The 23,425-nt window shown below is 40.2% G+C and overlaps 1 long non-coding RNA gene across 1 annotated transcript in view; it reads left to right on the forward strand.

Moving 5' to 3' along the window:
* The first annotated feature begins 12,833 nt into the window (after nucleotides 1–12,833).
* LOC128876623 (uncharacterized) overlaps nucleotides 12,834–23,425 on the forward strand; it is a 60,175-nt gene continuing 49,583 nt past the window's right edge. The window contains exons 1-2 of the long non-coding RNA XR_008457077.1: nucleotides 12,834–12,930; nucleotides 13,140–14,211. This is a non-coding gene — a long non-coding RNA (uncharacterized LOC128876623). The remainder of the gene's footprint in view (nucleotides 12,931–13,139; nucleotides 14,212–23,425) is intronic.

Below are 23,425 nucleotides of genomic sequence, written 5' to 3' on the forward strand. Positions count from 1 at the left end.
TCTTCGTCTTCGTTCATCTTCCGGACCTATTCTTCGGATCTACCTTTCCGCGTGTCGACTCTCGTCTGACGGCAGTCTGTGACGAAGTGTACCGCGATCGATCTCTCGCGTCGTTAACGCTGTTGTCCTATGGATCGAGCCTTTTCGAAAGGGTTCTACTTCTACAATCGTGAGGGCTTAAAAGTTTCTTTCGTTTTATTAGTAAATATATCAATCTTCCCTGGGGACATATTCTTGCCAAATGTCGATGTATGTGAGACTCGTTATTATGATGGTTGGTTCGTACTTTAATGCGTTCGTACTTGTTCAATTTCCAAATAAAATTTTATGTCTCTTGGGACAACCTGACATTCGAATGTCTTCCAGAGAAATTCAAATTTGATTTAGTTTACTGCAATTAGATTGTCCAATGACGTAGAGATGCTCCTGGTCGATGAATTTTTCATATCAGGGAATATTTTCAGCAATTGCGAATGAATATTGCAATGGAAGCTTTATGCATCGTGTAAAGTGCATGAATTTGGGGAAACAGTTTTTCCTACGGCTCTGTATTTATAATTAAATTTAATAATATTTCCTTTTCCTGTTTAATCTTTCTCTTCAAGTTGTTAGTAATAGTAAGTAGAATTTATAAGTGTTCATAACGAGATTCTGATGTTCCTATTCTAAACATCTTTAGTACACGTATATATCTTATATTTTTTCCTCTTTAATATTAATACAAACAATTAACGACAGAGTAGAGTAACAAGAAAATTAAAATATACATTGAGCAACCTCCTCCTTTTTGAAGTCGGTTAAAAAAGGATGCCATCAGCCCAGATAATTCAAACACTGGAAAACGACATTTCTTTAACAAATACGAAAAAAAAACCATTACTTTCTTTACAAAAATAATATGGGTGTCTCCTACCCCAAAATTTTATTCGAAAATCGGCCAAAGCCACCCTCGTTTGACGGCAATTCCCTCCCCTCCCGTGGCCGTGAATTCGTCTCAAAGCGCGAGACGTTCCTCCGGCATTCCCCGCGAGTTCTTTGCGTCGAATTAAAGGATCGCGTCTCGCGTTTCCCGCCTGAGAACGCGCCGTGCTCCTCGGTCCGCTTCTCTTTAAGACGCCTCGAACAAAGATTTTGCAAACATTAGCGATTCGATTAAGCCGCCGTCTCGGGCGCTCGCCTTTAAAGTCTCGCCGCGCGGAAGTTTCCCCGGTGAAATCGTTACTTAAGTTTCCCGCGTTATGGACTTTCACCGCGTTCGAAAAAGCTTCGGGCCGCGAACCCGCGACCTGGAAACGCGAAACGCCGGGTGACGAAACAATTAGAGCTAAACGACAGGATCGAACGAAGGGGGGCACAAAAATTCCTGACTTCGTTAATTAATGAAAGTTGCGTCCTTGAACGGGTAGAAAATTAGCCGAGTGGGTGATGAGGGGATTGGAGGGAGTGTATTGACAACTGGTTTGTTCCGATCTCTCGCTTGGGTTTTATTCGTTTATTTAGGAACGGAGACGTGACAATCGGGGGATAATTTGCGACATATTCAAGCAATTAATAATTGATTATGTTGAATATAATATACAGTAATTTATTATAGGATTATAATAGAAAATTATATTGTATTAGTAATTTAACCCTTTCAGATTTGACGTCGATAATTGAGGGCACAAAATTTGAAAATTACTGGCACTATCGTTTAGGGCGAATGTCCTTATTTGTGCACGTGAAGAAAGATCAGTTTTCCTGAACAATTACACTATTAGGATTCTCTTTTGATTTTTTCCATACTAATCTCAGTCCAAGTTATGCCTAAAAGTTAAATTACATCGGTACAAACAAAAAATAATTCTGGTCTGAAAGGGGTGATAATTAGTAGAACCGTTTTTAGTGGTATCTTATATTATTCAAAATTACTCTAGTAATTATAATTTTTTATTCCATTTCCTGGTTTTGTTAGAAGATTAGATAATTTAACATTTCCTATAGTATGTAATTCTTTAACCTCACCCAAATTTATCTTCATTGTCTCTTTACTTTTAGAATTAATTAAAATATATTAATACGAGAAAAAAATAATTTTGGTCTGAAAGGGGTGATAATTATTAGAACAGTTTTTATTGGCATCGTATATTATCCAAAATTACTCTAGCAATTCTAATTCTCTACTCCATTTTCTCGTTTTGTTAGAAGATTAGATAATTTAACATTTCCTATAGTATATAATTCTCTAACCTCACCGAAATTTATCTTCATTGTCCCTTTACTTTTGCAATTAATTTGTTCAGTTTCTTATTAAAAAGTCCTGTCATCCATTTCTGTACAACGACTAACGTGTTAAAATAGAATCATTCAACATTCGTCTCCGTATTAAGGAGAAAACTCTCTGAATACGTAAACGCGCCGTAAACTGGCCTAGAGGTAACCAAGCGCGATGAATAAAAATCTAAACGAAGCGCGATCGTTTAGGGTGTAACAGGGAGTCTGCCGAGGCATCCCCGTCGAAAAATCCAGCGTAAAATGGCCGGTCGTGGGTCGAGGAAAGCGTAAAGAATTCCTGGGTCCCGGTCTAACGCAGTTAATTTGGCGAATGGGGCTGTCCCTCCACCCCGAACATGGCCACTGCCGTCGCATACACGGGACTCCTCCGCGCGTAACGCGTGCGTGTGCACGGAGAGGCACACAAACCCGCGCCGAGGTATACCGGGTGATCCTGCCAGAGTCTAATAAAAAGCATCCCCGTGAGCCGTGGGATGGTTGGGTCAGAAGTCCATTCGGAAAATGGAGGGACCCGGTCGTCCAACTAAATCTACCCGATAACGGACACGTATTGTCCGCCGGCGGTTCCTTTCAAAAATCGATTGCACCGCCGTCGAGCTGATTTAAGAAACGAAACGAGCGCCGATCGACAGGTCCCAGTCGAGCGCGTCTTAATCCGTCGAGAACGACTCCGTGGATCCCGCGTGCGATTTTAGAGAATTTTTTTTGTTCTGTACGGTCCCGACGAAACCTATCCGGTCTGTTAGCAAGACGTATGGGATACGGCTAGTCCTGGCCAGGGTTCGACTCGACTTCCGACTTTCCCTGCAGAAAACATTGAGTCTGAGGGGTGGCGGTCTCATCCCTCCCCGCCGGGATCGCAAAAGACGCTATAAATTCTGGCCATCCTATCCCCCTAACCTCCTCTCCTCGCCGGCCCCGGTGAACCCCCTTGTCGACTTCCGCGGATAGTAGCCAAAAGTAAGACGAGTAGCTATATCGATACTCTCCCTTGGAACTCGCAGTTCCTGGCTGTACAAAGTGCTGTTTCGGACGCTTTCATTTTTGTCGAAACGCGAGGGTAAATCGTCGTGATTCATGGGACGGAAAACAACTTCTGGGGGAAGGGGTGTGTACCGGGGGGTTGTTTCAATAATTTTTTTGCGGGGCGATCTTATGTGGGTGGTCATCGAGTGTTTTCGAATAGAGAGGGGGGGATATTGAAATTATTCAGTGCCAAGTACGAGACGTCTCCTAGTTCAAATTGACTGCTATCACTCAAGGAATAAAGTAGACTTTTGTGTCGTAAATTATTACAGAAGAAGATCGTTAATTTTTTTTTTTAAATAAGGAATATTAGTATCACTTTTTATCCTTTCATTGATCGTCACCTGGGAAACAAGAAGCAGACGAGGGAGGGAACTTTTTCAAATTTTTATTCGAACCACGAATGAAGTGGCTTCTTCTTTCGAGTATTTCTTCCTCCATTTGTTGTTTTACAAAATGTCGAAGGAAGAAACCACCCCTTGTATCGAAGCCACTTTACTCGTGGTTCGAATAAGAATTTGGGAAAGTGCCTTTCTTGACCTTCAGACTTTCCTTTCTCTAAAAAAGTCTACTTCTTGTTTCGCAGATGCCGATCGATGAAAGAACATAGATGAAGAGAGTCATCGATATATAATGTTTGCAGAGATGGGCAAACTCCTACACTTCGAATAAATTTGAAGTTTGCCAATGTGTTTGTCTCGTTTCCTTCTTTGGAAAATGTTCAAAAGAGGAAACGAGATAAACACATCGGCAAACTTCAGTATCTATTCGAAGCCTAGGGTTTTGCCAATCTCTGAATTTTTGAAATGAGTGCAAATCTTTCCAAGTCTTTATTCACGAATTAACAGAACTTTAGAACCAGTACAATAATTATTCGAACCACAAGTAAAGGCGCTCCGATACGAGGGGTGGCTTCTTCCTTCGAGTATTTCTTCCGCCATTTGTTATTTGACAAAAACTCGAAAACAGAAACCACCCCTTGTATCGAAGCCACATTTTTGTTTTTTTTTTTATTTGAGCCTTTGAAACCTTTTATAGGTTTATTTTCGCTTTACAGATTGTACAAAAGGTTAACAAAGTGTTGGCTTATGATAGTACTTGTTCTATGCTATAAGTGGAGGTTACAATCGTTTAGGAATTGGGAAATACATATATAAATAAGCTTTGATGTTAGGTTTGGCAAAAAAGATGTCTGCTTTTAATGGTAGATAGAAATTTAGTTTGCGTAGCTTGCTTACTAATTTAGCTCTTTGAGAGCCATATAGAACGCACTGCCATAATACGTGGTCTAAGTCCTCGGCGTATACATTGCATTTACAATTAGGATTATTAATGGTATTTACTCGGTACAAAGAAGCAGCAAGGTTATAGTGATTGGCCCTGATGCGGTTTACTGTGGAGATAAAATCCCTTTTGAATTTGATAGACATGTTGCGAGCAAACCACAAATTTGAAAGTAGTGTGTGCCCTTAAAGAGGCTTTGTTGAATAAGAAAAGTTCTAGTGCGAGTATTGCCCTTGGATCTGAAGTGGCAAGTAAGGTCGTCGAAGCCACTTTACTCGTGATTCGAATAAAAATTTGAAAAAGTGTCTTCCTTGACCATCCTCCCTTTCCTCCCTCAAAAAAAGGCAGCTTTCTATTTCCCAAAAATCGCGCACACTACCAAAGACTCGATTTCCCAAAAAATCGTCTATCAACAATCAGATCGTCCTGGTAATATCAAGCGTCCGAAAATCCTCGTCGATCGATGGAAATCATCATCATCCCGGCCCTTTCCGTATCCTTTCCCGTTAAGTCGACGGCCAGTCCCGATCCTCAGCAAAGCGGAATATCCGCGTTCGATCGCGAATAACTTTCTGAATAGGTGATCACGTAAAACTGATTTAGCAATTTGCCCATTCCGGAGCGGCGCGCGATCTTAGTTCAAATTGAGTATAGTCCAAGTCTCACTCGGGTGAACCACTACTAATCCAATTCCAGAGATCCCAGGATGTCCTGGAGGGGGGTAGAGGGTTGGTCGGGCTGGCGGACGGAACGACCGAGAGGACGAAAGAGAAAGAGCCGCGGCGTGGCGATGTATAGACAGAAGGCGAAAGAGAACGAGCGAGAGGAACGAAGCCAAAGGGAGGGAAAATGCCCAGGCTGGTGGAAAGGTAAGGGGTGGTGGACTTGGGGTGGGTGTGCAGTTTCTGGGCGAAGATATAATATCGCCCTGTGCAAATAGCCTTTGGACTTAGACCGGCTGAATATACTTTAGAGCTCGCGAGAGGCTCGAGTTAGACCGCATCGTATTTTCCGAGGGTCGGCTCTCCGTGTGCGGACGCTCTTAAAAAATTCCATCGCGACGGAACGCGCCTCGTTACAACGTTGTTCGACAAAAGTCCTCCACCCGAACGGACCCTTGCTACGGCGTTTAAGCAAAAGTTTCCTCGAGTTACGTGAGAACGGCTGCTTTGCTCTTTCCTTTTCGCAACCCCTGCCCTCTTACCCCCAGCCCTTTTTTTTCCCGCGTCGAGCGAAATTTTCGCGCGCAATGCCTCCCAGAGGTCGATGCTTTTCGCGAGGGTCGCCACTCGTAGTTTCTTCGAAAGGAATCGCTTTGAACCTCGTGCTCTTCGAGCGGGCTAATTGCGGGAGAAACGAGGAGAAGGAGAAAATATTTTTAACCCTTTGGTGCGGAGGAATTTAGTCGATGTATTGGCTTAAGTGGGACCTCCAGCGATTTTCCTTTTCATTAAGGATAGAGGTTTGATACAGTTTCTAGTAAATTTGTTGTTCTTTCGGTCGTTATTCGAGTACGGATGTATGTATATGTCCGCGATTCATATTTTGATATGTACACGTGAAGAACGGAAACGTAGATTGAAGAATTTTTATTCTTTTAAATGTAACGTGTATTTTATTTTTTATATTTTGTATATTTATCGTGTACATCCTTGTGTAAATATGAAACTTAAAAAATAACATACTATTAGGTTGGTTAAAAAGTTCCTTCGGATTTTAACGGACACATAAGCAGCGATTTTTCCTAGACAAGGGAAATATATGTACTCTACAACACAATATCCATGTTGTTCTATGATCTTTCCCCATATTTCATGGGAAATTCATTATTCCTCACATGTACAAGTCCTCCTCAATTTAATAATCATTTGAATTACAGAGCGACAACCGTCACCACAAATTATAAGATTTTTTCTTCCAAACAAATTCGTAAAGATGCCCATTTACCCAGGTGCGAAACTGCCTATCGAACCAGCCAAGAAAAACTTATTTCCGTTCCTCCATATTGTTTACAATTACGTCCAACAAGTCCCCGGTTCGGAGCGCGTAAAATAACGCGGCAACGTCCACCATAACGAGGCAGAACGAGGCGAACGTAACCGATGAAGCGCAAAGGGGTGTGAAAGGGGAGAGAACGGGGCTGTAAAACCGGGGAGAGAAGTCGGGGTTAGCGGCGCCGGGAGAGGGAGGGAGGGAAACATTAGGCAGGGTTTCCAGACGAGACGAGGGTAGGACGTTTGAGGTCAGTTCGGGGCGGTTTTTTCAACCCCCGGAGCGAGTCGCTCAATACCAAGCCGCCCCTCGACTGACCAATGGTCGGTCTCCGACCCCCACCACGTGGACCAGCTGACCAGCCAGCCGATTGGACGAAAACCTCCCGAGGGATACTCTATCCGGCAAGGATACTCACGGCCCGAATCCTCGAGATCCGCTAACTAACCGAGAGAGGAGAGATTACGTACCGGGTGGCGCGTTCGATATCGAGGGTATTCCGTCGAGATGCCACCCTTGGAATTCTAACCGGGGTCTCATCTGGCGGAGGAATCTCTGATGAGGGATTACAACGAATTTACAGCGTCGAATTTCTGTCCTGATTATTCGACCCCGCCATCGTACCTGGAATAACTCCGACGCGGAGACTGTTTGGTGCACGGGTCGTAATTGATTTCGGGGAAACCCTTTCGCAGTTGCTGCGTTTTACATTTACTGTGGAAGGGTTCAAGGCGTTCGTTGCTCGAGAGGTATTACAGTGGAACGTGCAGGAATGCTTGGTACATGGAAAATTGGGACTTATTGGTTGTAAATATTGGAGACAGGGGTGGGGAATTTGTAGGAATTCTTGGTTTAGAAAAAATTGGGACGAGTGATTATCAATATTTGAGGTCAAGGTTGACGATTCTTCCTTGGTGGTTGGCTTCTAGGTGGTAGTTTGAAGGAGTCGACGGGGATGAAGAAACATAAACGTAGGGAAATTCCCTGATCTTGTATGCGAATTACTTTATCAATATCTGAAGCACTGACTGTAGGGTTGGGAAAGGTCTAGCAGAGGTGGTAAAAGGGATTATCTTATAAGCACACACCTTTTACCACCTGGATTAAAGGTGGATGGACAGTCTATAGTAGATTCTACATAAACTATAAGAGGTTCAAGCTTAAATATAGGTGTTTTTCTTTTAACACTCTTCACTCGAGAGGTAGACACTTTCTGTAAATCACAACCATCACGATCAAAAGTATAGTATGTTCCTAGCCAGAGTATAGGAGGTTCAAGTGTAACTATAGGTTCTTTTATGTTTGCCCTCGGATGTTCCTAGTTAAGCTCTCACTAAAGGGAGCATTAAAGAGCCTGTTACCTACATAGACACATCCTGTAAATCACAATCATGTCGTCCAAAGATGAACGGCTAGTCTATAATATGATTCTACTCGGACTATATTAGATTCAAATGTAACTACAGGTACCTTCGTCTTTTTCGTTAAACATTCTCAATTAAGCTCTCTTTCAACCCATAGACACTTTCTGTAACTCACAATCCTAGCCAGCCTATAAAAGGTGTAACCGTAACCGTGAATTTCTCCGCGTTTATCAATGAAATCCTCCGTTAGTCCTTCACACACGCTCTCCTAGAAAACCTGTCACCCTTCTACACGCTTTCAACGCCCGTCTGAGAATCGAAAACGCCACCTCTGTCGGTTAGGACATCCACCATAGAACTGGGTCAGCATTTTCGACGCTCCACGGCGGAAAAGTTGGGCATTTCCTGCGGCGTCACCCGCTAGAAAGACGGAAACGGCGGTCGCAAGGTGGCGTCGCCGCGACCGTATGTCCCCGTGTGTTTACGAATGTTATCAGCGCGATAGTAGGACACCCTGTATCCGTCCAGCGTCCCAGCAGTTTGCCCGAGATGATATCGGCGTCTCTCCTTTTCGTTAGGTCGCGCCGTTACCGAGGCAAATGGGACTTGAAACCCTGCCAAAATTCAGATCAAGCCGCTGACTTAAAGACACCTTAAAGCAACCCGAGTCCGCGAACGAGAGAGGCCCGCGAGGGGCGGGCCGGGGGGATGGGCGAGAGGGTGGAAACAGCCGTGCGGAAATTTCGAGCGCGGCGTTCACGCTGGAAATGACGTCGCGAGTTAATTTGGATCGATTTCCGACCGCGCGGTTACCACGGCGGGCCGTGTCTCCCCTTTCAACTTCCGGTCGAGCGGCTGTTTATCGGCGTATTGGAAATTTCTCGCTCGTCCCCCCTGGTGTGCCCCATCCAACGTAGGATCCCATCAGATGATGGCCGGGACGAATCGAGGTTTAGGGAAAGCTTGTATTAGCTTGTCCGTCAAAGTTTCTTCCATTTTATTAACCCTTTGCACTCGAGGCCTTCAGATTCTGGTATTTACTAGCGATTCGAGATACTTTCTTAGCATTTGCCACGAACGCCAAACTTTTTATTATTATAGACTTTGAAGATGTACTATGAGTAGCCAAACTTTAGGGAAGGGGTTTTTTAAAATTCCCTAAACTATCAGAAAATTTAAAAAGAATGTAGAACATAATTTTCTTTATTTTGAAATGTCAGAGTATCTTAACAAAGGAAATGAAAATATTTCCTGTGTATATATATATTACATATATTCAAATGTACTCGAATATATAACAAATATATATTTAAATACAATCGAATATATATCAAAGAAAACATATAACGTACATACTCATACATCCTTCACCTACAATATACTCAAACAAAATAAATATATATTTAAATACAAGCGAATATATACAAAAGAAAACATATAACGTACATACGCATACGTCTCTCACCTACAAAATACTATGCACATATCGAAACATGCATTTGCATAAGCACAAGGCTAATCGTCTTGTACTTGGTCCAGAAGGTCTCCAATTGTTGATAAATCGAAATTTGAATCCTCTTTGAAGGGAGAACGCAACGAGGGTAGTTTCTTAGCCGTGTAAGGGTCGTCCAAAAAATTCAGCGCGTCCCCCACAATCTTTTCCTCGCGACAGGTATTTCTCCGATTACTTTTTTTTTCCTTTCCCTGCTCCGCGGGTCTTTACTCGTTCTCTGGCGCAGACAGGACTGACTGGGCCGGGGCTCGAGCCCACGGGACTGGGATCAAAGGAAGAATTATCAGGGTTCCGAGCGCGGTCCGGGATTCGGTCCCGTAGGAGACTTACCACATGTAAATAAGGACACAGCCTCTGTAGCTCGCTCCTGCCCTGCGTAAATAACATTTTTCCGATAGCGTCGGAATAACCCTCCGCGTCAGCCCGTTGCAAGCCCTCCTGCGTATTACGACGATCTCTTTGTCGCTTGTCTCGGCCCCGAGCTCGGGAAAAATCCATGCGTCGATCTCTAAATATTCTTGTGACCTCGATTTCCTCACGAAGGATCGCGACGGATCGTTAGATTCTTGTATTTCTTGACGAGAAAATATGTTTATTGTTATATAAATTATACATTTAATGAATGTGTTAGATGTTATTGATGTCATTTATTAACGTTTCCTTTATTGAATTTTGATTGTCTATTTAAAGGTGGCTCGAAATCGAGTCGAAACATTCGTAGATTTTTTTACGTGGAAATATAGAGCAGCCTGGGTTCCTAATTTTTGTTATTGTAAATTTAAACAATTGTTCTAGGTGTGGTACACTTTAAAATTCGATGAGATGGGAATTTAGGAATGGTGGAAGGTGAGAGGAAACAATTAATTTTATGGTTTAAAATATTCCTTTATATTGTTTGCTTTATACAGGAAATGTTTTTATTTTCTTTGTTAAGATACTCTGACATTTAAAAATAAGGAAAATTATATTCTACATTTTTTTTTAAATTTTCTGAGGCTACGGAATTTTAAAGAACCCCTTTCCTAAGGGTTGGCGACTCACAGCAGACTTCTATCGATTCTCAAATCGAATTGCCTGCTGAAAGAATACAGTAGATAGTTTGGTACGCTATTCAAAATTTGATGAGACCTACCCTCGTGAGGGAGGGAGGAAAAAAGTCAAAAATTAATTTTTTCGACGTGAAATACTTCTGTATATTGTCTGCTTTCTACATAAAATATTTGTATTTCTTATTTAAGATACTCTGACATTTAGAAACACTGTTCAAGATATGGTGAGACCTAACTCCAGAAAAGGTGGTGAGTGTGAAATTCAGAAATTAATTTTCGGACCTTAGGTATTTCTTTAAATTGTCTGATTTCTACATAAAATATTTCAATTTTTTTATTTAAGATACTCTGACATTTAGAAACACTATTCAAGATATGGTGAGACCCCAGGAAAGGTGGTGTGCAAGTCAAAAATAGATTTCCCAAATTTTCCGAGTTTTCCGAGTTATCGCCTCAGTCTCCCGTATCAACGTTGATCTCAAACCTCCATCGATTCCCGAAATTGAAAACCGCGCGATTCCCTCAAAGAGTTCTTGTCAACCCCTAAACCTTGCATCCGCGTTTCATCCCCTATTCGCTCGTTACGTCGAATCGCGTACCTCGACGTGGCAGTCGCGTCATTAACTTCTCACCAATCGTCAGCGTTCCGTCCGAAATTCCGCGATACACGGCTAAACGGGGACAGTTCCAGAGTATCGCCGGGGATGGGAGACAATAGGGTGCAAAAAGAAAGAAAGAAAGAAAAAAAAAACGAAAAAAAAAAGAAGAAACACGAGGAAACATTAAATGGACCGTACCTGTGCGTTTGGAAATACGACGCGGTCCCTGATTTTTCGCGTTTCTCGTTTACCCGTCCGTTTTTATTCTCTCCATCCCTCCCCTGGTTCTTCATCCCCCTCGGTTCGGTGTCCTCTTCCTCGTTCCGCGATGAAAGGAGACGGGCATTTTTGTTTTCCCTCCGCTCGGTTTTTTTTCTCCTTTTCTTGCCCGGCCGGCATATTCGGTGCGGTGGCAGGCTCTACGTTTCAAAATGTATGCAAAAGACTGGAGCACCCCGCGCATCCTAACACGGTACACACCCCGAAGAAAATCATCCCTCCGTTTATTTCTCTCGCGACTCTCTCTCTCTCTCTCTTTCTTTCATTCTCCTCGCTCGGTCGTCTGTCAACTCTAGCGAGCCAGGAAGAGAATGATAGAAGGTGTCGATGGTTTTCGCGTCTCGCGGAAAATCGGCGCATCGGGGGATGAAAAGTGCGGCTGTCTTCGGGGTGTCGAAGGTCGAGGTCGACTCGGTAGATTCTCGTCGGACTGTACCGGGGTCCGGTCGGCGCGTAGTTACCATCGATTCGTGGCCGCAACTGTTTCGTCGTTTAAAAAAGGAACGCCTCGAGTCTTGGGGTGGAAAGACATCTTTTCCCGACATATATTTCTGTTTGTCCAAGGGGCCAGGCAACAGCCTCCGAACAATATGGGGTCATTTTACGTGTTTTCTTACACGGGCGCAGGTCGTTGTCCCTGCTTCCATGCGATATCGATATCGACGACGCTGCTCCGAATTGGCAACCATATTTACTTTGGGGTGGATCCTGGATTAAAGTTTCTCGACTATTTTTATTTTGGCATCAGTTTAACGTTATATTAGTTGCTTAGTTATTGTTATCGATATCTTGATGTGGGGTGTTACGTGCCGACATTTTCATTTTTTATTTTTCTTGATTTCGTCGGCAGGAATGTGTTCGAGATGGTTTACCATCCCGAATTCGTTCTAATCGAACGCAAACCTAGCCTTTGACGGTAGTTTGGTAAATTCGTTATGAGAAAGAATACACATTCCCTCCTTGAAATCAACGTCGTCACGCCACTTTCACCCTGCTGGCAACGCCGCGCCGCGGAAAAATCATTGTAAAATAATAAGTGCGTTGCTTGTTACGAATAAAATGCGTTAAATCATGTAATGTAACAGTGGCGTATATATATGTAATTGTTGGAAAGATAAGCACATCGAATATTACCATCGCGTTCGAATTTACAGTTACGGTTATCATTGGAAGAAGGACACGTAAATATTGCGTGTTAAAATTAAACGTTTATTCCGCTTCGTATATTGAAAGCATAGCATGAAATTGCCGCGTGCTTCGTCCTCGCGCAAAGTTGTCGCCACGCGAGCCGAGCCACTCGACGGGCGCGAGACGCGAGACGAGGTACAACTCGTAAACACCAAATTCTCGCGTGTACCGAGTCGCGAAATTTCGAGGATTTTTTCTATGAACTAGCGACGATCACGTGGTTCGAAGATCCTTTGTCTCCAAAGCTTCTACAACGTTCCACCGAGTTTACGTGGTCGAGTAAGGCACGAGCCGAAATCACTTCTTCTCGTACAGTCGCGGTGAGCGCGAGATTAAGCCGAGCGAACCGTCTAAGAGTTAGAGTGCGTACCCATTAGTATTGTAATACGAAGTAAGCGGTAGGCAAAACTCGGGTCGTTCGTTAAATCGGTTTTATATATTAACTTCATATTTAATTTATTTATTTAGTTTCATTTCCTTTCGTTACTTCCGTTATTAGAGTTTCGCGTTCAATTAATTGCTAAGCATCTTAAAATCATCTTCGCGTGTGGTGTGCTTCTCTTTTCAACAGGTTTTCCGAGCAAATCGATATACAGTGACTCCCAGTAATATTCGGACACCAGTGTATGGTTAGCTTTATGGCTTAATATCGTAGTTATTAAAAAAGCAATCGTCTTTGTTACTTTTTCCAATAATAAGTCATTTATTAACATTATTAAAGATATATACATTAATCCAAAAATTTACATAAATTACATAATAACAATAAACAAACGAAAGAATACTGCATTTTCGGGTCACAAAAATATTCGGACACTATGAGGAATAACATTTATTAATTAAAATTAAACATTATATGTTCCACATTAATATTTTGTTGCGAATCCCTTTTCTTTTATAATATGTCTCAATCGATTCGGCATATTAGAAATTATTTTTTTTAAATATTCTGTCGAAATGGATGCCCATTCTTCTTGAAGCCTAATTTTAAGTTCTTCTTTGGAACGAATGGGTGCCTTGCGAATCCGTTGGTTCAACTTATCCCATAAGTTTTCTATAGGGTTAAAGTCTGGTGATTGTGGAGGTGAATGAGGAACTTTGGGGCAATTATACAATAAAAATTCCGAGACAATGCGCGACTTATGTTTAGAATCATTATCCTGGTAAAATTTAAAATCTTCAGCAATCCCCATCTTTTCTGCACTCTGTTTTAAATTGCTTTTTAAAAGATTCAAATAAGCATTCTTAACCATGATGCCATCAATAAAAACTAAATTGCCAACGCCGGAAGTCGAGATGCATCCCCACACCATTACAATGCCTCCTCCGTGTTTTATCGTACCCGAAAATGTGATATCCTTTCGTTTGTTTATTGCTATTATGTAATTTATGTAAATTTTTGGATTCATGTATACATCTTTAATAACATTAATAAACGACTTATTATTGGAAAAAGTAACAAAGACAATTGCTTTTTTAATAACTACGATATTAAGTAATAAAGCTAACCATACACTAGTGTCCGAATATTTCTGGGAGTCACTGTATATATTGTAAGAAGGAAGGGAGCCTAGGCGAGTTCAAAGAGTGGCTACAATTCGAGCCATTCGAATTACATTTAGAAAAATAAAAAAAAATTATTGGTGAGTTGTTTCCTCTAATACGATATATATGTATATATTATCTGAACATAACGATTGTGATCACTGGGATATCAATAAATGAAATATTTCATTTCCGGGATAACCCTCAATTGGTATCCTAGGATAACCTTTATATTTTATACTGATTTTGTTTTGTACTGTATATACACATATGTATATTTTTCCGACAATTTTATATATTCATTAATGTACGTTTCGTTTCATTTATGACCTTCAGTAAATCGTGACTTTTCTTGTCATCCAGCTCCTTAGTTGAATTATTATTTTTTCAATTATTGATTAACACGTTTTGTGTGTTGTATTAGGTAATTTCACAAGTGATGTTCTCTTTTATGTTACTGTAAAAGAACATATTTTTTTAGACCGCGCATAAGATGAGTCTTTTAAATCGAAACCTTGAATATTTTGAGGAGATGGAATTAAAACGATAACCATAAGGTGGGGAAAGGTTATACATAGAAACGGGATCGTTATTACGTTTACGATTAGAGTAAACATAAGTTTTAATTTCTTTCATCGGAAAGATTCTTCCAGTTGGCATCGGAAAACGATGATACTTATGAAATAAAATATACAAATGTAAATACGTATTTGAATAGATATTTAAATACATGTATAAATACATAATTAAGTATATATTTAAATACATGTCTAAACACACATGTAAATAGATATTAAAATTCATGTCTAAATACACATGTAAGTATATATTTTATTACGCATGAAAATGCATAATTAAATAGATATTTAAATTCATGTCTAAATACACATGTAAATATTTATATCAATACACATGAAAATGCTTAATTAAATAGATATTTAAATTCACGTTTAAATACATATGTAAACACATATTTTAATATATATCTCAATCCAAACCATACACAATTATTACAACACATACATTAAATTTAATAGTTGCACAGCAAAATCACCCATTGTTTTTGATTAAAATAAGTATTTAAACGAAAAAAGAAAAATATTTCGTGAATTTTGTTCGGCATTTTGTGTACCCCGTTCAACTGTCCCGATTTCTGATCGTTCTGTCTGCCGTTCTTTCGCTCCCAATAAAAGCAAGCGAAATGAAAAACCATTTTCCGTGCCTCCGGTATATAAATACACCTGAAACAATCAAGAATATAATTTCCCAAACTCTCATCGAATTTCTCTACTTCTGAAAGCCCGAACTCGAGACAACCCAAGCCAACGAATATAGCCAATCGACTGTTCACTACAGTCCCCGACAGTATACATCTGCATGAAATTATTAGAAATTCATCGAATTCTTTTCCTCCCCGAGGACGATCCTCCGATCCAATCGCACACGCGACGAAATAACCGTGCATCCCTTTTGTTTCTTATTACCTGAGAACCTGGAGATTTCAGCCGTTCGGTATGATCCGTCCTTAAAATTCATTCGTCATCAAAGCGGAGGTCCTCCGCGGCAATATCAGTTCGATCCGATAGTTGGTAGATTTAAAACGTCACTCGAGGGCCTCGGGAGAGCCTCCTCGAGCAGTTCTTTAAAAGCGACACGGAAAATATGTACCAATAAATGGCATCGAGGGGTCGATAACGGCGTAACTCGTTTCCACAAAGACCCTTTCCTACGTCTGAAGAAGCTCGCGAGTCCGATTGGTGTATAACGTCCTAATTTTCCAAGCGGATGAAAACATATGAAAATCTGCGAGTCGAACGAGTAGACGTTAAGGGGCGCCAAGTCAGAGCCAATAAAAATCTCTTCTTCTCCCCCTTGGCTCGCTGCTATCCCTTCGGTGGCTGCCTTTTCCTTCCCGTCGCTATTTCTTTGTCCGTTCCACGCTGAAAACTCCCGCGAATACGTCGGATCCTTCGACGAGGAAAGAATAATAATAAAAAAAAAGAACAAGAAAAAAAGAAAAATTAAGAAACGTTCGAGGAAAGTTGGCAACGATAGCAACGTCGGGTGGAAGTTCGCGATCTTGAACGATCATCGAAACGAAGTCAAATTGGCCCGACCGAAAGAAACGAGATAACGCCGGGGTCGTTTGCATTTCAATTGGCGGACAGTTGCCCCGAGGAGACGTTAATCGGTTACAAGAAGCCCCCGGGAAAATAATGAAATTATCGTAAATCAATATGCGCGACGAGGATCCACTTCGCTCGGTCCAAGGCACGAGTTATAAGCGCCGCGGCGGTACAGTTGGCCGCAAGACTTTCCCTGCTCGATAAATCCCTGCGAAAATTGCTCTCTTCTGGAGTCGCGGTGCTCGAGGTAATTGTTACGGTAAATTTGTCTCTCCTTTCCCGGAGCAATCCAAATATCGTGCCGGCATTTGATTGGCGAGATCAGAGTTTGCCAATCGGGGCGGCGGAATCGAAGTGCCTCGCGGAAACAGGAAAACGGGGACGACGCGATTCTGATTGTTAAGAGAGTCGTACGATCGTTCCTTGGTCTGAGCGAATTAATCTTTTCGGGTTGCGTGTTTGTTAACGCTAAACCCAACGACGTTTCCGTTAGGTCATGCCGTATGTGATGACGTTTTCCAACGCCGACTTTCAGTGAAAACAATTAAAACTTGTTTTTATTTTTAATCGTATCTTTTACCTGTTTTTAAGTAATAGTCTTAATTTCTTCCTTTTAAAACTTTCGATGTTTTGAATGCAGTTTGACGCGGACAGTTCATGCCGTACTTAGTCGTTGTCTGAGATTCGATGCTCTCCCCAGTTGTTGCTAATGTCTATGAATTATCCCTATTGTTACTGCACAGGCTTTTTATTTTTTCAGTGGTTATAGGAGGTTGTGTCTGGATTACAGTTCTTAAGAGCTCGGTATGGGAGAAGCTGTTGTTTTTTCCAGTAACGAAAGAAACAACATTGTTTATGGGATGGTCTAATATTTAAATATCTGCTTAATTACGAAGTTACATATGTATTAAAATACCTATTTATACGTGGATATACATATGTGTATGTATATTTATACATGATTTTTAGTATGTATTTAGTTATACAATCTTCATGTGTATTAAAATAAATATTTATATGTATATGAACACATGAATTTTAATATCTATTTAATTATGCATTTTCATGTGTGTTAAAATATATATTTACGTGTGTATTTAGACGTGAATTTAAATATCTATTTAATTCTGCATTTTCATGTGTATTAAAATAAATATTTACATATGTATTCACACGTGAATTTTAATATCTATTTAACTATGCATTTTCATGTGTATTAAAATATATATTTACGTGTGTATTTAGACGTGAATTTAAATATCTATATAATTCTGCATTTTCATATGTTTTACGATATATATTGGCGTGTGTGTTTAGACATTTATTAAAACATCTATTTACATGTGTATTTAGACATGATTTTTAGTACCTATTTAATTCTGCGTTTTCATGTGTATTAAAATATACATATATGTACATGTGTATTTAGACATGAATTTAAATATATATTTACATGTGCATTCAGACATGAATTTAAATATCTATTTAATTATGTATTTTCATGTGTATTAAAATCAATATTTACATGTGTATTTAGACATGAATTTTAATATCTATGTAATTATGCATTTTCATTTGTATTAAAATATCTATTCACATGTGTATTTACACATGTATTTAAATATCTATTTAATTATGCATTTTCATGTGTATTAAAATAAATATTTACACGTGTATTCAGGCATGAATTTTAATATCTATTTAATTATGTATTCACACACGCATTAAAATACCTACTTATATGTGTATGTACACACACATTGAAATATGTACTTACATATGTATTAAAACATCTATTTACACGTGTATTTATCACATATATATTTGTTAATATGTATTTAATCATGTATTTGCGTGTGTAATATTAAAAATTATATTTAAATACGTATTTACATGCTTACGAATATATATATTAAAATTCGGAAAAAAATATGTGAATTTCCCCCCAATTTTCCCCATAACAACCGGGTTCTACAATAACCCTCTCGAAAGACAGAAAACAATATCTGTTCTCACGAATGTTCGACTAGAGTCATGTGGGAGTAAAAAAAAGGAAACCCCCTGAGGGGGTGGGGGTGGTGGTGGTTGTGTTCCCGGGGTATATCCGTCGCACATAAAAAACATATTTCGAGGTCCTGCCAGGGCTGCGGCAGGGTGGACCTTGGTTCTAATATATCAAGCCAGATCGATACTATTCCGCAGACTTCGGTTGTTCGGAAACCATCCGGAGCGCCCTTCCGACTCCCTCCTGTTCACTCCGACGGACCACTCTCTCAAACATCCCCGGAGTTCCAGCGTCGGAAAGACGAGGATAAGCCGCACACGTAGATATAACGCGGAAAATTCGAGGAGCCTCTCGATGCGACTTCTACCTTATTATTCTTCCTGCGAATCTTCTCGTTTGTTACAACTTCGACGAGGAACCTTTTTCCCTCCTAACTGTTCCACCCCTCCGTCCCCCGTGACCGTCGAGCAGCGGGTTTCCGAAGATCGGCGGAGATATAGCAATTTAGGAACTTGTTCAGGCGCCTCGACCTCCCGAATCCATTCCCGAGTTTGTTAACACGTTGTCGCCTGCCTTTCGTGTTCCGCGATCGAATTGTTCGAGTATTTTTAACCGGTGCTTGTTTTCTCTCCGGTGTCTCCTCGATTAGGTTTCTTTGGTTCGCGTGTGCTACACTTTCGTAGAAACCTCTCGAGGTAAAATAAATTTTGGTATTATCTACCGGGAGGAATGTAGATGCATGAACATGGGGGGTTGTTCGGGTTCTATTTTTCAAATTGGAGGCCATTATGGTAAAATGTTCGAGGGTGCACGAAGTAGACGCGTATTGCAGCCAGGAGATCTGTATTTATTTTGTTTGGGAGAATTTGCAATATTGTGGTTACCGATAAATGATATTAATGTGGTCCACTGTGGAGATGATGAGTACGTCTATGTCAATGTTCGTTAATCTTTTCGGTGCTCTGCACGAGTATATTCGTCAAGTTATTTTGTTCTTGTCGTGCTCAAGACGAGTTAAATCCCATGAGCTTATTGTTAATGAGTTAACGAGTTAACTTGTCTTTAGCTCTTTCCTACTTAAAAACCTCATGCGATTTAACTCGTCTTGAGCATGACAAGAACAAAATAATTTGACGAGTATACTCGCGCAGATCACCGAAAAGGTTAAAAAGGCTCACTGCACTTCTTATCCACAATCCATTGCAATATTAATTCGTTGATTGTAATATTCACTCATTGCATATTCTTTACGTAAAACTGAATTAAAATAATCATGAGTACTTAACTTTCAATTCTTGGATTTCTTTCGGGGGATGTACTTTATCTAATCATATCCATATAGGCACATAGAGCATATATTATACATTAGAGTGTATAATTTAGATATTTTCATAACAATATTTTTTTAACAACGTAGTACGAAGCTTTCGAATTACACGCTTGGCTCATGGGAAAAATACGATCTTCCACTTATTAGGGGGACCGAAAAATGATCAAAATTTTATCACGATTTATTTATTAAAGAAATCTCAAATACTAATCAACAAAATAATTTCCATCATTTTCTAACACTGTTTTCCCAGCGTAGAGACCTAACGTACATGATGTGCTTCGACGTTTAATTTTAAGATTTTTCAGAAAGTTAATAGATTTCCCAGAGTTCGATTCCCTTTTTAAAGAAGCCCTTCGATCTTTCATTGAAAAACATTTCAAAGTCGAAGACATGATTACTTTTCGGCCCCCTAATATAAAATACATGTTCCCATATACTACATAATCGCCACGTAAATATTAATGCAAGTCCAAACGCATCGAGTGAACGTGAGGTTGTAACGCGTCAAGGGTGTAACGCGTTCCCGGCGGTTCGAGGAGCACCGTTACACCTTGTCGGGGTGAAAAGAGACGAATTATGGTCTCGTAAGTACGGAAAATAGGTTAACGATCGTGAGTGCTCCCGAATCTGTATCGATCCCGTCCTGAAGTGGCGGGAGGGCAGCGAAAATCAGATTACACAAAGGGCTCTTACCTGATGCGCTGCGTGCGAAGTCTGGCCCAAAACTGGCACCCCATCCGCGTCGCGGTAAAGGGGTAGGTTTTACGCCGCGGTCGCACGTCGACGATGCTTCCACGGTGCCACCAGGTACAACCGGATCCCGTTCACCCCTTCCCTCGACCCAGATGCCGGCGCTGTTACTCGGCTAGATGCACGCCAGCCGTTTTCCTATTCGTCCGTCGAGCATACGGATACCCTGCTCGATGCTTCCGGTTAAAAATTCAGAAATAACTGACGTTCATCGTTCCTGTACCGCCTGTACCTTCGCCGATCCTGCGAGGCGTAAAAAGAAACGAATAAGGTTCTCGTTGCTGGATGCATTGGAGACTCGTTGGGACGACAGGCCATTATTATTTGAGCCGTTCACTGCGCGAATCGATTAACTTCACTTTCTGAAAAATCTTAAATTTAACCCTTTGCACTCGAGGGGTGACTTGAGAGGCGTGATTAGGTTTCACGCAGCAAATCTACAATACCTAATGTTTAGACTGCGGATCTTTATGCAAAATAAAATCTTAGCAAACGTACCTACAAAAATTCAAACTAAATAGGAATTCGTTTTACTCTGTAAATAATATAATATAAACTCTCAATATTTTTTATATTATAGTATACTGTGTAGATTTTGTAGTTTTCTGCACATTCAAATTTCTTATAAATGCATAAAAATCCGCAGTCTACTAATGTTTCTTTAGATTTAACTTCTTCGGAGCTCGAAGTGTCGATAAAATGATTGTTGGTGAAGTAAAGGTGACCTTATTCTTAAATCGACACACACACACACATATATATATATATGTCGATTTATATAATAGTATGTTGAACGTTGAATATATATATACAATTAAAGTTTGTAGAATACGTTCAACATACTATTGTGTGTATTATGCGTATATATATAAGGGTTTATTATATCTATGAAATAATAAACTAGAATTTGTTTTTCTGTGAACAGAAAAATAACAATTAAAGTTTATTATTATTATTATTATTTTGTTCACCGATTTTCTCGATTTAGCCGATCTATATTATTTAATCCTTTTATCTATGCACGTGTCAATTACATAACCTTTCTTTTTCCTCCTAATTGCTTTTAATTATGCCCTCTAATGAGAGTAATTCGAAGGCCACGCGGAGCGCGGCAATTTCAAATTAAAGAGAATATATTCTCTTTACGTATATATTTCTATCCATTTCTGCCGTGATCGGGTAAGTAGTTAGCCTAAAAGGCCCCTTTTTCGATTAAACGGAAAAATATTTCATCATTATTTCGCTGCTTTCATCGTCGAGCTCCGTCATTCGATATCGCGCGGACTGAAGCGTCAAACGGGTCAAGCGTTGTCGCGTTTACGACGCGCGGAACGATAGCGTTTGCTCGAACGTTCCGCACGCAGGAGGAATCAGAAATTTTTTGCCCGTCCGCGGAAAGCCCCGGATGGAAACGTCGACGTTTCCCGAAGGAAAAATCCGGGATTCGAAGGAGATTCGGGACGCAGACGATAGCCATGCGCGATAGCGCGGGAATTCGCGCGGCCCATTGGGCATAGGTCAGGCAGAAGCCAATCCGACGAAACTCGCAGATATATGATAAAAATTGACTGGAGGCGTCCCCGGCGTCGCCTGAGAAGGCCGAAATTTCGTTCGTCCCTTAAATCCTTCGGATAACGTCGCGCGGAGGAAGCCCCTCGTCCATTCCCTTCGTCGTCCCCCTACAGATAACCAGCCGCTTCTTCTTCTGCTTCGAAGAGCGAACAGAGAAGAAGGACTGTCGAGTCATCGGCGCGCGATCAAAAAATGATCCATCTGAAAAACGTGCCGGGGTGAACCCGCTGACGATTTTCTCGCGCCTGGGATACCTAGGTGATATCTCATCGTGAATTGGCGCGGAAAGAGGACGTGTTTTGTTATGAATATTAGAGAAGAAAACTACGAGCTTTATTTTGTTTATTATTGAACGAGTGCGTGGTTCCTCGTGTTGCTTTCAGGTGTTGGTCGTTTCAACCCCTTAAAAAGGAGTCGAAACGTTAGGACGCTGAATAATTGAGTGTATTTTGTGATTTTTCTTTACGGAGAAATGTTTATTTAATTTTTTGTTGAACTTGAGAGTATTTTAGGTATGCGTGAAAGTTTATAAACGACATTCTTATTTTGATAATAACGTGATTCTCATATATTTTTGTATAAAACTTAGAAAAACAATTACGTTTTCATTACAGTGTCGAATAGTCTTACATTAACATAGCAATGCTGGGATAGTATAATTTCAATTAAAATCTGTAGAAATACATTGTGAATTCGGTATAAAAACTTTATGTCTCACCAGCAATTCTCGTTAACAATTTCTGATAACTAGACTGCAGATTTTGTGCATTTATTACGAACAATAATATAAAAAAACATACGTACAATACACATAATAGTGTGTTGAACGTATTCTACAATTATAGTAATATTGTTATTTTATTCTGCCATAAGTGCACATACCTTTCCGTTAAAAAACATACATAAAATATACATAATAGTATGTTGAATATATTCTACAATCATTACAGTAATATTGTTATTTTATTCTGCCATAAGTGCACATACCTTTCCGTTAAAAAACATCCATGAAATATATACAATAGTATGTTGAATATATTTTACAATCATTACAGTAATATTGTTATTTTATTCTGCCATAAGTGCACATACCTTTCCGTTAAAAAACATCCATGAAATATATATAATAGTATGTTGAATATATTCTACAATCATTACAGTAATATTGTTATTTTATTCTGCCATAAGTGCACATACCTTTCCGTTAAAAAACATACATAAAATATACATAATAGTATGTTGAATATATTCTACAATCATTACAGTAATATTGTTATTTCATTCTGCATAAATGCACATACCCTTCGCTTATGTTTAGCATGCCTCTATCATATTAGTTTATATCACAAATGCATAAAATCCACAATCTACCGACGACCAACTATAACGACCTCCTCTTCGTATATATTATACATTTCTGTAAATATTTTTCGTCATCCGCAACCGTTGAGAAACCCTCGGGGGCTGTAGTTATGTATCGTTGCAAATTACAGTACGGGCTTAGCAACCCCGAGGTACCCCAGCTA

This window comes from Hylaeus volcanicus, chromosome 5 (assembly GCF_026283585.1).
Source record: "Hylaeus volcanicus isolate JK05 chromosome 5, UHH_iyHylVolc1.0_haploid, whole genome shotgun sequence".
In the NCBI taxonomy this organism is placed as follows: domain Eukaryota; kingdom Metazoa; phylum Arthropoda; class Insecta; order Hymenoptera; family Colletidae; genus Hylaeus; species Hylaeus volcanicus.